The sequence below is a fragment of the Dendropsophus ebraccatus genome, chromosome 6 (assembly GCF_027789765.1).
Source record: "Dendropsophus ebraccatus isolate aDenEbr1 chromosome 6, aDenEbr1.pat, whole genome shotgun sequence".
Classification (NCBI taxonomy): Eukaryota; Metazoa; Chordata; class Amphibia; order Anura; family Hylidae; genus Dendropsophus; species Dendropsophus ebraccatus.
Window position 1 is genome coordinate 39487609 of NC_091459.1, and position 15586 is coordinate 39503194.

The 15586-nt window shown below is 40.3% G+C and overlaps 1 protein-coding gene across 7 annotated transcripts in view; it reads right to left on the minus strand.

Annotated features, from left to right (window-relative positions):
- The window catches only part of FYN (FYN proto-oncogene, Src family tyrosine kinase), a 145396-nt gene that overhangs the window by 64357 nt on the left and 65453 nt on the right, over positions 1–15586 (minus strand). For all 7 annotated transcript variants that reach the window (XM_069974856.1, XM_069974852.1, XM_069974850.1 and 4 more), the window contains one exon: positions 7679–7793. The gene's annotated coding sequence lies outside the window, so the exon portion shown is untranslated. The remainder of the gene's footprint in view (positions 1–7678; positions 7794–15586) is intronic.

Genomic DNA, 15586 nt, shown 5'->3' on the forward strand with positions numbered 1-15586 from the left:
CTTTCCAAGAGTTCCACGCAAATAAAAAAAAAACGAAGCATTTTAGAATGTCACTGGGTTTATTTATGATGATTTCTTTTTAAGCACAGCTGAATGTCTAACGCAAAGAATCTTCCATCCTATTAGGCAACAACTGATATTTTTCCACCCAGATGTGGGTCTCTGTGTGTGACAGATGGTACGGCAGCACTGACACGACGCACAAAAAAAAGTCTTATAAGAGGTTTGTTTATTTCAGATTATACGTGGAACAGCTGACGCTAAGATTTACTAAAGGGCCGTTAATTGTTTTTGTCTTGTGCTCGGTTTAGAAAGAAAGGTTTTGGCCATAATCAGGCAGACATCCGCATAATTAATTCTTGCAGGGACTTTTTTTTTTGTGAGTAACTCATTTATGCAGTGATATTTTCCTACGACATTGAATATTATCAATGGGGCAAGTAGATCCCTGCAATTCTAGAACACGGCAATGGATCACCGTCATCATTTTTTGGGCAGGCCAGATTATTCTCAAATGACTTCATGATCAGTAAAATAAATGCAAAATATGGCAATAAAATACATTCTAATGGGTACACCATAGTGCAATTTGGGGTTGTGACTACGTTCAACCATAAAATAAAAATAAAAACAACCATAAAATAAGCCCTAAAACACTATAACCACAAAAAAAGAAAAAAGGCTAAACTTATGGAAACTGCCATGAGTGTCTGAAAATAAGACCTACTCCGAAAATATGACGATTTTTCAGGCGTTTCGGAGTAGGCTTGAAACGGATTAGGCTTGACAAGCCCTGCTCCAAAAATAAGTCAGTCAGCTGACCAGATCCCTGACAGATGCTCAGCCCCCAGCTGCCCATCACAAGCTGCAGGAGAGGCAGGAGGGGTAAGAAGATGTACCGTACAGGACACTAAATATGGAGGGATGAAGGGTATGTGAGACAACTACAGAGGAGAGAGATATACAGGATGGAGACTACCTGCAGAAGTGGGGTGTATACAGTATGGGGGGAAAACTACAGGGGGTATATAGTATAGGGGGCCTTACTGCAGAGGGGAACGTATACAGTATGGGGGAACAACTACAGAGGCGGAGGGGGTATACAGTATGGTGACTACCTACAGAAGGGGGTCGTATATAGTATGGGGGAACAACTACAGGGGGTATACAGTATGGGGGCCTCACTGTAGAGGGAGATGTATAAAGTATATGGGAACAACTACAGGGGGTATACAGTATGGGGGCCTTACTGCAGAGAGTAATGTATACAGTATGGGGGAACAACTAAAGAGGGGGGGTATACAGTATGGGGATTACCTACAGAAGGGGGTCGTATACAGTATGAGGGAACAACTACAGGGGGTATACAGTATGGGGGGCCTCACTGCAGAGGGGGATGTATACAGTATGGGGGACCAACTACAGGGGGCATACAGTATGGGGGCCATACTGCAGAGGAGGAATGTATACAGCAATACAGCATGGGGGGAACAACTACAGAGGGCGAGGGAGGTATACAGTATGGGAAGCCTCATTGCGAAGGGGGGAGAGAGGTATACAGTATGGGGACTACCTGCAGAGGGGGGATGTATACAGTATGGGGGAAGTACTACAGAGGGTGGAGAGATGTATACAGCAAGGAAGCCTAAATACAGGGGAACTTATGGGAGTCTAACAGTGGGAACTACAGTATGGGGACTAACTAACATACAGAGTGGGGCTATAGTGTAGGGGGCATACCGTGTTTCTACTAAAATAAGACCTACCCGGAAAATAAGCTCTAGCCCTTTATTCAGAGAAAAATAAAATATATATATATATGACCCTACCTTATTTTTGGAGAAATACTGTAGGTTTTGTATCTTTATACCCGACCTAAGGCTAGGTTCACACCTGTGTTTTGTGCAAATATTAAGAGCATTGTGCAAACATTCACAGCCTTTAAAAAAACTGTTTCTCTGTTTTTCAAAAAAAACCTCCCCCCCCCCCCAAATGGTTTTGTTTGGGGTTTTGACAGGTTTGGAAAACCCTTTGAGTCTGTGGGTTCCATGACTTAACCCCTTGAAGACCAAGCCCAAAATGACCCAAAGGACAGCGCCAATTTTAATTTTTGCATTTTTGTTTTTTTCCTCCTCCCATTCTAAGAGCTCTAGCGCTTAAATTTTTCTATCTACAGGGCCATGTGAGGGCTTGTTTTTTTCAGGACTAGGTGTACTTTGTAATGGCATCTTTCATTCTACCATAACATGTATGATGGAACCCCAAAAATATATTTTATGAAAATAAAAAGTGGTGAAATTGGAAAAGAAATATGCACTATGGTAACTTTTGGGGGGTTCCGGTGTCTACGTAATGCACTATATGATAAAAGCGACATCATACCATTATTCTATAGGTCAGTCCAAACACAACCATATGCAGGTTTACACAATTTCTCAAAATTTTTTTAACTATGAAAATCTCTTTTTTTTTCTGCAATTATTTAAAAAATGGCCCTATTGTGACTCTTGTGCGCCATGATCTCTAGTTTTTATTTATACCATATTTGTGTAGATCGGAATTTTTGATCACTTTTTATAAAAAATTTTAAATATAAAAATGCCATTTGCCGTGCAGGATGACAATTTTTATATTTTAATAGATCGAACAATAACACCTGCTACGGTATAGAATATGTTTATTTATGTCATTATTTTATTTATATAATGGGATAGGGGGTATTTTTAACTTTTATTGGGGGAGGGGCTTTGGGGTATTTTGAAAAACATTTTTACTTTTTTTTTTTTACACATTTTAAGTCTCCTTGGAGGATTTTTACATGTGATTATTAGGTTGCATACACTGATCACTGCTTTGCCATAGGCATAGCATTGATCAGTTATAGGTACTGTGCTCATTGAGCCTGCCTGTGGCAGACTTAATGAGCAGAGCGCCGTTTGGACCGCTCGGAGAAACGTAAGAGACCTCTGGCGGTCCGACACAGCGATCGGGACCCCCCGCAGCTGCTCCTGTCACTTACACTTAAACGCAATGATCGCGGCGTTTAAGAAGTTAAAGACAGGCTGTAGTGCAATCGGTTTCCACACCCCCACCCCGACCTTTACCTGCTATTAAGCAGAGTGTGTTTCATAGCACATCAGGAACTCAGGACGTACGGGTACGTCCAGGGTCATCTGGTGACAGGCAAGGGCGTACCCGTACATCCAGGGCCGTTTTGAGGTTTAAGAGGAATTCCAGGAAAAATTCTAAAAATTCAAAGTAGGAGATTTCGAGATCAGACCTCTGTACCACCAGCTTATCTCCGTATCGAGCCGCGGGTAAGGCGTGTGACCCGCAGCTCTATTCATTTCTATGGAGCAATAGAAAACGCCAAGTACAGTGTTTTTCCGGTGTACTCGGCTTTTTCCGTCGCTCCATAGAAATGAAGAGCCGCGGGTCATGTACCGTACCCGCGGCTTGATACAGAGATAAGTGGGGGGTACAGAGGTTAACACCTCCCCCCCCCCCCCCCCGATCTTCCACTTTTCCTGGGATACCTCTTTAAGCTTGCCTAAAAAGGAGGGGGGATTGGGGACTCCGAAAGCAACTGTTTAGTTTTCATGCAGGGAAAACCACACATTGCAGTATTTAAATCAGTGTGTGTCCACTGAGTGCAATAGATATCTGCCGCTCTACAGGGAAGGGAGCCCATGTGAATGGGATGATTAGCTCAGCATGCCCTAATAGCTATACCAGACAACAATGTTATGTAATGACTACCCTCTGCATCACTATATATGCACTAGAGTTAGATTAGTAATAATAATAATAATAATAACAACAGTGCTTCAGGTTCTCTTCAGAAAAATGACAAGCAGTAACCCTATATAAAATGTCACTAAGAATTATTGTCAGCTTCTCGTTTTTCGGACTTCATCTTATCATGGATCATGGTGTCAAGTCATAGCTTGGTGTGGAGTTATATAGCAAAGTAGAATCTGCTATTAGTTTCTTCTACGCCACCAATTTTCTAAATCTGCTGTTTGTATTGTGTCAATGGTCGATCTTTTTATAGTAAGTAATGTTATTAGTACCCATTATATGTAATTTACAGTGTAATGTTTTCTCGGAAAATCAGTGTACATCATTATAAAGGAAAAATCAGGATAGTGTGCTATTTGTGTTAGTGCCCCTTGTGTAAAGTGTACTTGTACATAGATTTAGTGGTGAGAAAGAAACTTATTCACTTCCTCTTACAGGAAGAAACATATTAGCAGTCGGCCTTATTGAATGCCTGTGTGATTGCTGGGGAAAGCTATAGATTAAAATTAGAAGCCAAAATTTGCTTTCTGTGTGTATGTGTACATAGTGTATATATATATATATTTAAAGCCGCATTCCAGTACTGGCAGCTATTATCATTATCACTAAATTGCCCAAAGTAGTAGATTTACACTAAAACATGACATCCTGTTCTGAAAGAAAAAAATAACTTAGGAGAACTGAAGCAAAAACCACAATTTCCCAGGAGGCAGGGAGGAACATAATAAATGCTACTTACCTCTCCACATGCCTCCACAGCACCGTGTCATAGACTCTGGGACACCCGCTGGAACTCATTTTACCCTATTTGCTATGTCTTTAAGTCTCAGGAGAAAATATCCAACCTGGCTGATGGACTGCCCGCTCAGCCAATCAGTGTCCACAGTGGTGCCCCGCCCCAGTCACTGACTGTCCCTTCACAAGAAGATCCAAGAGCCCGGTGGGAGTCCCGGATAGGTAAGTCGGCACTGGGAGGCAAGGGGACCTGTGCTTGTTTATTATATTCCCCCCTGCCCCTGCCTCCTGGGAAATTATATCTATTATCGGACTTCTCCTTTAATATTAAAGGGGTTGCCTGAGATAAATAAAAAATACAGCCTTTTAAGGTTCTAAAATAATAATAATAACCTGTGCTAAGGTTCTCATTGCTGCCTCTATTCACTCCACTAGATGATGTGCTCTCCCTGTACTCCTGTTGACGTTCCAGGGTAAATTTCAGTAACTCACTGGCCTCAGCAGTAGTCGGCACAAGACCATTAAGATACAATCAGGAGAGCACATCATCTAGAGAAGTAAGCAGTGGCGGCGGCGGTGAGGAACAGAGTGCAGTACTGGATTCAGAAAGCACCAAACAGGCAACTCTAGTGTATTTTATCATTTTAGAACCCTAAAATGTGCACACTTGTTTCTCCCGAAACATGTCAACCTTGTGCTTTTAAATAAACTTTTACTTTTGGTTTTCCACTACATTTACGCTACCTAATATTTCTTTTTATCCTATTTATTTTGTTGCAGGGGGACACTGAGGGACACAGGACACTGAGCATCCCTCTGCCATCATCCTCTCCAGCAGCCACAGCCCGCACAGCTCTGGGAGTCGGGTCGTGACATCACCGTTTTATCCAGGAAGTGACATCACCATGTTATCCAGGAAGTGAAGCCTTGATGCAGTAGTAAGTGCAGGGAAAAAGCACTTTATAAGCAATTCCTGTAATAGTTGTATATTGGTGATTTGTATAACTTTTGGCGGGCAATACAATACTTAAATAAAATATTTTGCCAGACTTTCCTTTAGTTTCTCTCAGCTGTCCGACACATTAATGCTATGTTCACAAACGTCACAATGTCGGCCATCATTTAACAGCAAGTAGCCATGATTTTTATAATAACAGCGGTTGTTTTAAAATGACGTTCGTTTTTGCAGTTAAATGACGGCCATCTGATAAAAACAGCCATCATTTTGATGGTGTGTGAACATGAACTTAAACTGTACGCTCTTGCTTTTAGGAACAAGATTGTAAATGTTCAGCTGCCAATGCTCCGTTCTATTGTTGTTCACATTCCTCTTCATTCCTGTTGTGCTATTTAAATAAAACTGACTTGAAACACTTTACATATGTTCCCATTGAAAAGAACAGCAAGGTATATCCACTAGCACAAAAGTGCTTGGCTGGCAGCAGAAGCTCATTAATGGTAGTCTAGAAAAAAAGGAATGTTTGTTATCTAATTCTTCAGTGTGCGGAGTAAATGACCTTTGTAATGAAATGCTTCTGTATCCAGAAGGCCTAAAGAATTCTCCAAGCATTTGCAAACGCTATCCTTTATTCCCTCTGCACATACACTTACACAGATCGGCAAGTCTAGCCGTGAAAATTACATTTGGCATTAAGACTACACTTTCCCATTACCAAAAAGATACAAGCGGTACCCAACCTCGCTGGAAACTCATGGGACTTAAAATGTTTCAAGGAGGCAAGTTTCAGAATTATTTTAAATGTTTGTGCATCAAAGGTTTGTGGCCTTGGTGTAGCAGAAAGCAGCTGTCCTTCCCTGGTGGATGGTTTCATAGCCATGCTTCAATACATGCCAGGCCTCATAAGAAGAGAACTCTGAGGAATCTGATGGTGCTATATAAATAAAATTATTATTATTACAGCAGGTGCATATTGGCCAGTATTCAAGATTTTTGCAGGGAAATTATTGGGACCCCGACAAAAATTAAAAAGCAAGAATTGTGTAAATGTGGGTATTTTGGGGCTATTCCTAGGTATTTACGTTTTTTTTCTATTGGTCTCAGGGCCTTACAGGGGTAATCCGTCATTTTTTTTTCTTTCAAATCAACTGGTGTCAGTAATAGAGATAAGCGAATTGAGCCTCCCGAACCCAGATTCATTCAAAACTTTGCAAAAAGTTTAGTTCGTTACCGAACCAAACTTCTTGAACAGTTCGGACAGGTTCAGGAAGAGTGGCTGCATGTCTAAAAAAACAAACGTTGTTCTCACCTGTCCACCCTTTCCTGGTGTCTTCTTGTGGCTCTCTGGTGCCAACTTGTCGTCTTCTCTGGGGAAGGCCCACTAAGCCAATCACAGACTGACTGGGACGGGACAGGTCCCCAGCCTGTGACTGGTTGAACAGGCTGTCACGCTTGTCTTTAGAGTGACAGTGCACTCAGCCAATCACAAGTTGCGAAGCTGTCCTGTCCCAGTCAGTGTGTGATTTGGTGAGCAGGCTGTCACTCCCCCTGTAAGGGACAGCACTGCGACCTGTGATTGGCTGAGCAAGCTGGGACTGGACCAGAGAAGGAGGACCATGGGGGAGCGTGGACATATAAGTATAATGAGTGTCTCATTAAAATTTGGTTTGGGTTAAGTTCTGCAAATCTGCCGAACCGAACTTTTCACAAGTTCGCTCATCTCTAGGCAAAAAGTTATATAGATTTGTAATTTACTTCTATTTAAAAATCTCAAGTCTTCCAGTTCTTATCAGCCACTATATGTCCTGCAAGAAGTGGTATATTCTTTCGAGTCTGACACAGTGCTCTCTGCTGCCACCTCTGTCCATGACAGGAACTGTTCAAAACAGAAAACAGCTTTCTATGGGGATTTGCTGCTGCTCTGTTCAAGTCATTTATCGATTTACTGAATCTGGCTCGATTTTGGTAAAAATAAATCTAGAGATACATTCTCTTTAAGTATATGGATGCCTACCAACAGTTTGTTGTTCCCATAATGTGTCACACAGGGAATCAATAGTGAATGGCTAGCATATGGTTATAGCAGACCAATAAGCTGTTCCTAAATATGTACACACTATATAGTATATTCAATGTAATATGTTAATTAAAAAAAAGCAATACAATAGAAAAATAAGAAATTACTTTGAAAGCTTTGATGCAGTCTTCACTGGAAAAGGGAATCTCCAGCTGATCTCAGCATTGAATTCAGATGTCAGCCTCCCACACTGTTGACATGATAGTTACGCCTCTTATAAACCTTAGGGAATGAGAACAAATGTCAAAATTAAGAAAAAAAAATGTGGTGTAAAAGAGAAGCAGATGCTTAAATACACTGCAGATACAACATTTTATAAAAGTGTAAAACAAAGTAATATCTGGAGGGAAAAAGGAGAATGTGAACCACATATAAAATAATATTCCACCATATAGACCCATGAAATGTGAAAGTTAACAAAACTGAAAGGTCTAAGCAACAGTTGTGTTTAGGGAACTTTAAAGCGACTCTGTACCCACAATCTGACTCCCCCAAACCGTTTGTACCTTCGGATGGATGCTTTTAATCTAAGATCTGGCCTGGGGTCCATTCGGCAGGTGAAGCAGCTATTGTCCTAAAAAACAACTTTTCAATTTGCAGCCCTGTGTCAAATTGGCGAGGCCTAGAGTGTCTATGCCCTAGGCTTGTACTGCCCCTCCAATCCTCCTTCCCACCCTCTTCACCATTAGGAATGCCCCCAGGCAGCATTTCTCCTATTCATCACCTGTCTGGACACTGCACATGTGTTGGATCGTTAAGGCACCTGTGTTCAGACAAGTGATAAATAGGAGAAATGCTGCCCAGGGGCGTTCCTAATGGTGAAGAGGGCAGGGAGGAGGGGTGGAGGGGCAGTGAAAGCCTAAAGTATAGACACTCTATAAGTCATGCCAATTTGACACAGGGCTGGAAATGTAAAAGTTGTTTTTTAGGACAATAACTGCATCACCTGCCGAACGGACCCCAGGCCAGATATTGAATTAAAAGCAGCTATCCAAAGGTACAAGTGGTTTTGGGGGCAGATTGTGGTTACAGAGTCACTTTAAGGTTTTGAGAAGTAAGAAAAATTTTTACTTTTCTTTTAGAGGGGATTTAGAGAATGCCCTATTTGGATTTTTTCATCAAATCAGGGTATTCAGTCTAGTGTTGTCCTTTTAACAGGTTAAACTTGATGGATGTGAGTTCTGGAATAATCACAGATTCCGTGCATGATCCATGAAACTGTTTAAATAGTCAAGCTACTGTACTGGCACCGGATGTCAGTACAGTAGTCTGAAGATTTGTACCGTTTTGGAGCTTCCTGCATCATAATGAATGATGATGCCGGGAGCACTGAATTCCATTTTGTAGCAAAACATCTATATTTTTGGACCAAGTAGAGAGCATGTTAATGCCCCCTTACACCACTGTATGTAATAAGTCCTAATGTTACTTGTATACAACTATAAACTTGTCCATTAGGATACTCTTTATAAATGCTCTATTAGAACATATGTACATCGTAAAAGGGCCCCCTCCAGGACAAATGGGACAACACAACCATGTATAACAGCACGAGCGGATATAAGAAACTTTGTAACCTATGCTTCTCAACCTATCATGGTTTCCTCTTCCCAATCTTAAATTCATCATTCATTCCAAAGAAAGGCTAGAAGAGGAATTTTCAGCAAAAAGCTGCTGAAAGACCTAGTAAGTGTGAATCCAGTGTTGAATTCACAGCTTAGACTGCTTAGAACTAGAGATGAGCGAACCGGGTTCGGGTCGATCCGAACCTGAACGGTATTTGATTAGCTGGGGCTGCTGAACTTGGATAAAGCGCTAAGGTTGTCTGGAAAACATGGATACAGCCAATGACTATATCCATGTTTTCCACATAGCCTTAGGGCTTTATCCAACTTCAGCAGCCACCGCTAATCAAATGCTGAAAGTTCAGGTTCGGATCGACTCGAGCATGCTCCAGGTTCGCTCATCTCTACTCAGAACTGCTTTATATTATCCTCCATGCTGCTGCTTTTGATAGTGACCTATAGAAATATAGGGGAGCAGGATCCCCTCTCCTGTGTAATTTCATGGGAGTCATCATAGTAACTAGGCTCTGCCCATGAGCTCAGGGACAACTGAGAACAAGAAACTAATCACTACAGATTGTCAGGTAACTTTTGGCTGCAGCCTTTTGGGTTTTTAAAAAAGGTTTTGGTCAATGGGACACTAGTTTTCCTTAAGAAGAATCCTTCATAAAGATGGACAGAGATTTATTGGGCAGTCCTGCGCCACTAAGAATTCTGGGAAGAAAAAATATGCAAAATAGCTCTCACACCATTTAGGCAAAGTGGTGCCTCTTCTAGTCAGTGTATTATTTGTCTAGCAGATGGGAAGTCTTTCCTTTTGGAGCGATTTAGGGCTTGGCATACATCCCCAGTAAATGTTCTAAGACTCCTAGATGGAGTGAAACACTGACTTGAAGGGACACCACTTAGCCTGAGTGGTGTGAGAGCTTTTTTGCATATCCTTTCTTCCCTAAAAAAAGTGTAAAAATGAGATAGAAAATGATACTTTTCCTTACAATGTCATGTGTAAATCACTAAGAAAAAAGGATTCTTACAAAGCTATGGGGCTATTTTAGAGGTAAAGAAACCAGGATGTCACATAGATGGGGATACCGATAAAAGTGTTAAATTTCCGCTCAATGTCTAAATAGTAAACAAACAAAAAAACTTTCAACAGAACTTAAAAAAAGGGGTCAATAAAATAACACTTAGAAGGTAGCAGAGAGGGAACATAATTCATTAGCACTGTGCTTACTATGCAAAGCTGTTTCGAATGTCAATAGTGCAAAAGATCTGGGAAGCCCGCACCATTATCACTGTCTGCTGCACAAGTAAATAAGCAAGCGATGACATCCATAACTTATAACGTCACACATCTCACCTGCATCTGTCCAACCGTCTAACGTGTAATGAGAAAGTGAAACAAATGGAGAGGTTCTACATTACAATCCATTTCATCTCATTCACCGACGTGCACTCTACATTCTGATGGCCGCAGTGTTTTCTTCTATCTAAATAGGAGAACACAATACAGTACGTCACCAGAAGGTAGTCGTGCTCTGTAATCGCTCCATTCACATCAGGATAGAGCAGCCGGCAAAAGATGCAGGAGACATGTCTTCACTTCCTCTTCCTTTCATCGGCGGCTCACTATTTCCTACAATAGAATTCCCTTCGTTTATAAAGAAACCTTCTATGGAGCAGACACTGCTGCGGCAATACTAGGAGTGCCATGTGTCAGGGAAATCGTTTGGCAGCCTGTAGCAGGACAAGAGGAGCTGAATGTGCCTAATCTGCAGATTTGCTTTAAATGCAGCCTCACATTTCCTTAGAGGACAGTGCGCTGTTTGTTACAGAGACTCTGCTGCAGCCAATCTAATCGGCAAAACAATGCATAGATTATCACCGCGCTCCATGCAACCCAGACCACCCCCAACACGCAAGAGCTTTTCATATAGATTTATCGAAAACAGCAATTACCCTTTTAGTACCGAACTAAGGCCCCTCTTACACGGGACGATTATCGTGCAAAAAATCGGTATATCGTTTAAATTTAAACGATATTCGTTCTGTGTAATTGCAAGCGAACGATTAAAAAAATAGTTCGTATGTCGTTGATTTAGAGCTGAACCTAAAATTATCGTTAATCGTTCAGTAATTGTTTGCTGTAATTCTATATTTGTTCGCTTTAAGCATTTTTTCACGAATCGTTCAGTGTAATTGCACATTGTTTATTGTTTTGCTGGGAACAGATGGAGTAAACGATCGTAGTAATGATCGCAATAACGATCGTAGCTAACACCATTGTTCTGTGTAATATGGTGAACGATTTAAGGTTAACGATAATCAATTTTGTTGGCGATCTTTTATCGTTAATCATTAAAAATTGCTCCATGTAATAGGACTCTTTGGCTCATAATACCAGATCATCATTATCTTGTACTGGTCCTCCTTATAGGTAGAGCAAATAGATGTCTTAGCCTCTCTGTTCCAGATAACATGCCATACCTCTTAAGAGAGCTGGCGTTGAAAGACCCCTTCCCATTTGTCCATATAGGAGTTACTTAGTCTCCTCATCTGGGTTGGGGTGCATTAAGAGTCCAAAAATATCAGAAATGAGACTTTTAGTAGAAACATCTGCTCTACACAATCACTGAAACGCTTTCCCCCCGTTTACCCCATTCAGACCAATCGCAATACCTAGATAAGAAGAAGCATGTCTTATAGCAGGTCTATGGTTCAGGGTAGGCAGATCTACTCCTACTTCAAGCCCTATTGTACAGTGCCTTTACTGACGGGTCTGAGTTACAGGGAATGTGTCATCAGAAAAATGATCTATTGTCTAAATTGCTTTTTCTAATTTTCCATTTTTCTATCTATATATTATAAAATAATCCTAAAATCTTGCAGTTTTTATTCTCACTACTGGGGCTTAAACTTCCTGTTCTGTTTGTGGTGATAAGAGGAGGCTGCTGTAAAGTGATCTATACAGCATTATAGCATCATGTGACACCAGTAGGTAGAGGAGGCAATAGTAACTCACTGTAGAATGACCTCTTTCTAGGTCACAAAGTACGTTCAGTAATATTTCACATTCATCTCACGGGGGCAGGGTCTGTCTATTGTTGTCTATGTCCATGAGTCTTGCCGTAAAGCATGTCACTAAATGTTATTAAGAACAGCTTAGGCAAGATGTCAGCCCCCATAACAATGTACAAAAAAAATAGAGAATAGAAACAGATTAGAATAAAAGAACATTTTTTAGTATCTCACTTTAATCAGTAAAAGAAAATCTAGGTGATACTTCCCCTTTAAAAATGATAGTAACCCCTCCCGTTTCTGTTACAAGGGGAAGCTGTCAGAGTGCACCATGAAATAAGGATGGTTGGGTGGCTGTGGTGCCACTACAATACATAGAGCCAAGTCACCAACACCCCGGGTTGCTTGTGTTGCATCAATGGGTCCATTAATAAACCAAAAGATGGAGCCTAAATTTGCAGGTCGGCTGCAGCTAGCGACCAAAGAGAGAAGTTGTGCAGGGTGGGGGTGGTGAAGGGGGCCCAGGATCTACATGTATACCATTCTGACAAAGTCACATATAGGCAAACAAGTGAAACCTCACATAGCCATGGTTGCCAAGCTCAGTGCTCGAGGAACTGCAACAGAAACTATACTAGGTAACTAGAGCATGGCTAATTCTTAGGTATTCCGACTAAATTTATATATTGCTAAGAGCAATTCAAAGTAATCAGATATCCGGCATAGCCATTCCAAGATAAATTGATTTTCCTTTCTCTTGCCAAGCTTATAAAATACTCTTACCAACCCTTGGCTTGTAGAGGCCAAAGCATCTGCTAAAGACAAAGGATGTTTTCTATTACTTATATTTTATGCAATTTGAGGAATGGTGTGACTTTCTGATGATCTGCTGGTACTATAAGGAGGCTCAAACATGTGACTCTATGGAAGGATAAACCATATGACTCTATGGGAGGCAGAACCATATGACTCTATGGGAGGCTCAACCAGCTGATCATTCAAAATAATTTTAAATTTAGTTTAATATATATGTAATGGATTACCTAATGCAACCCCCCCAAAAAATTATGAATCCCATATTCTTGCTGTAGACAGACTTTTAATTTATGATAATACTGCATTAGCTTCAGGTTAAACCTGTGTAAAGGAACTATTTCAGACAGAAAAAGATCCAAAATATTCCTGTATATAGATCACTGAGCTGTACTGTGAGCCATGGGTGGTCTTACAGATGCTAAGGCAGTCAGTTTTCACTTTGGCTGCTACCTTCCTATTCTTACACTGGTATCAGCAGAATTTTCTAGTTTAGTTTTTGTCAAAAATGGAACAAAAATGTCAATTCAATCAGAAATACAGAACTCACATGACATCACGAGGGCAAAAATCATTAGCTCTGCATTCCAGCCTTTTCCTGGTTTGTTAAGATAAGGAATACAGAGGAAAACAGTAACAGTATTCTGTAGACACACAGAGCAATATGACCCATCTTACATTACATTCAGCTTTATATACCATTTGGCTCATAAAATATCAGTTTGCTCTTTATTTAGCAGGGTCTGGGAGTAATGCATTACATTCTGACTGATTTAAATGGGGGCTTGTGATATACTAAAGTTCCACTGGCAATACATCACCAGGTCCAATATTTGTTCCATTCCTGGTTTTGGCTAAAAATACTGACCAAAAAACTGACCGACATACTGACCAAAATACAATGTGTGAACATTGTCTGACAGATAAACCAATTGACCTTATATAAATAAAGACACTGAGGCCACATTTACACATATATTTTATTACCAGCTACCCAACTGTGTTTTTAGACTGAGTGTCATGGAGGGGGGTTCTCGGGTTTTATGACCCCTTCCGATCCATGGATTACACTCCCGCCCCAATGATGAATCATTAGCCTGGTACATCACCAGACGCAGATCCATCAGCGGCGCGGCATGGTGAGATAGTGACGGCACCGTGTGTTGTGTGGGATTTCCCTCAGACTCTCCCTGGCTGCAAAACCAATGGGTTTTACATTACTCAAGACACAGAAGCGAATATATATATATATATATATATATATATATATATACTGTATATATATATTATTACCAGCAAGAAGTGAGCAATTTAAACTGTCTATGATGTACATCAAGCAATGGGGTAAGATTGCTAGCGTAGTCTTTTGGTAGTCTGTGTGTGTTTCTCTCTCCCTCTGTTCTCTGAGCTCAGTCCCTCTCCCATCTCACTCATCGCCCCCCTCCCCCTTCCATCGACTTGTATGGGCAGCATGCAATCAGTTTTTTTTTTCTCAAAGTGAATGAAATATATATATATATATATATATATATATATATAAAAAAAACAATTAATTTATGCAATGTTTGTTGAAACAGTGACCATTTAAGATGTCAAGAGTCCTCTTGTCACAACTCCCTATATAGTATCCAATAATGTTTGGACTAAAACTAAGTATATATGGGGAAGCAGACAGGATATGTAAGTTTTTCTTACTACTCTTTTTATAAATACTTACATGTGTTTTCATAAGAAATTAAGTCAACGGGGTGACAAAAAAATGTGAAATAATAACACTTGTCAAATTCATAAGACTACATTGCAATGGTGAGTCAATAACCATGTGAATGCTCTACACATAGTCATAGTCACCATTGCAATGTAGTCACATATATATATATATATATATATATATATATATATATATATATATATTCCTCTAGTGTTTTCCTCATTACACACATTACAGACCTATTTCCTGTTGGAAACCACCCTCCTCCCTGTAATGACGTACTGCATTTCCTGTATTCTTCCCATGCTGAATCTAGCACGTTGTAATCTGTGTAAGGACAATGGAAAATGTGGGTTCTGTTGTGTAAAATAAGCATTTCCTTTTGACTTGCATTTCTTAAGAACAGAACAACCTACTACACAATATAGTATAATCCTGAAAACTAAACAGGTAAAAAAAACATTATAATAATTGAATGTCGGGCTGGGTGCATCTGAGTGTATCTAGTAACACGGTTCTGCTGTCATATTACTAGCACAGAAATAGATGGCTCAGTTGTGGAAACATACATCACACATACAGATCTGCAGGAGTGGATATGTCTCACCTTCCATGGAGCTCACTTCTCTGAACATGTAAATAAAGGGTTATCCAGGATTGGAAACTTACCATAGTTCCATTGAAATGAATGGAGTCCTTTTTGGAAGAAATCTGCCTTGTTTTTTTCAATGCTGGATAACCCCTTTAATTTTTTTTCTGTGAAAAATTGTGACTCTGATCCTACAATTTTGTGACTAGGTTATAGTGTTGGTTATACTGTTATTCTCTGCATCTGATTCAGTCCTTTGACTTTGTTCTTTGGGTTCTTGCTTCTTATAAAACATTTACTCAGAATTTTAGAAGTGCTC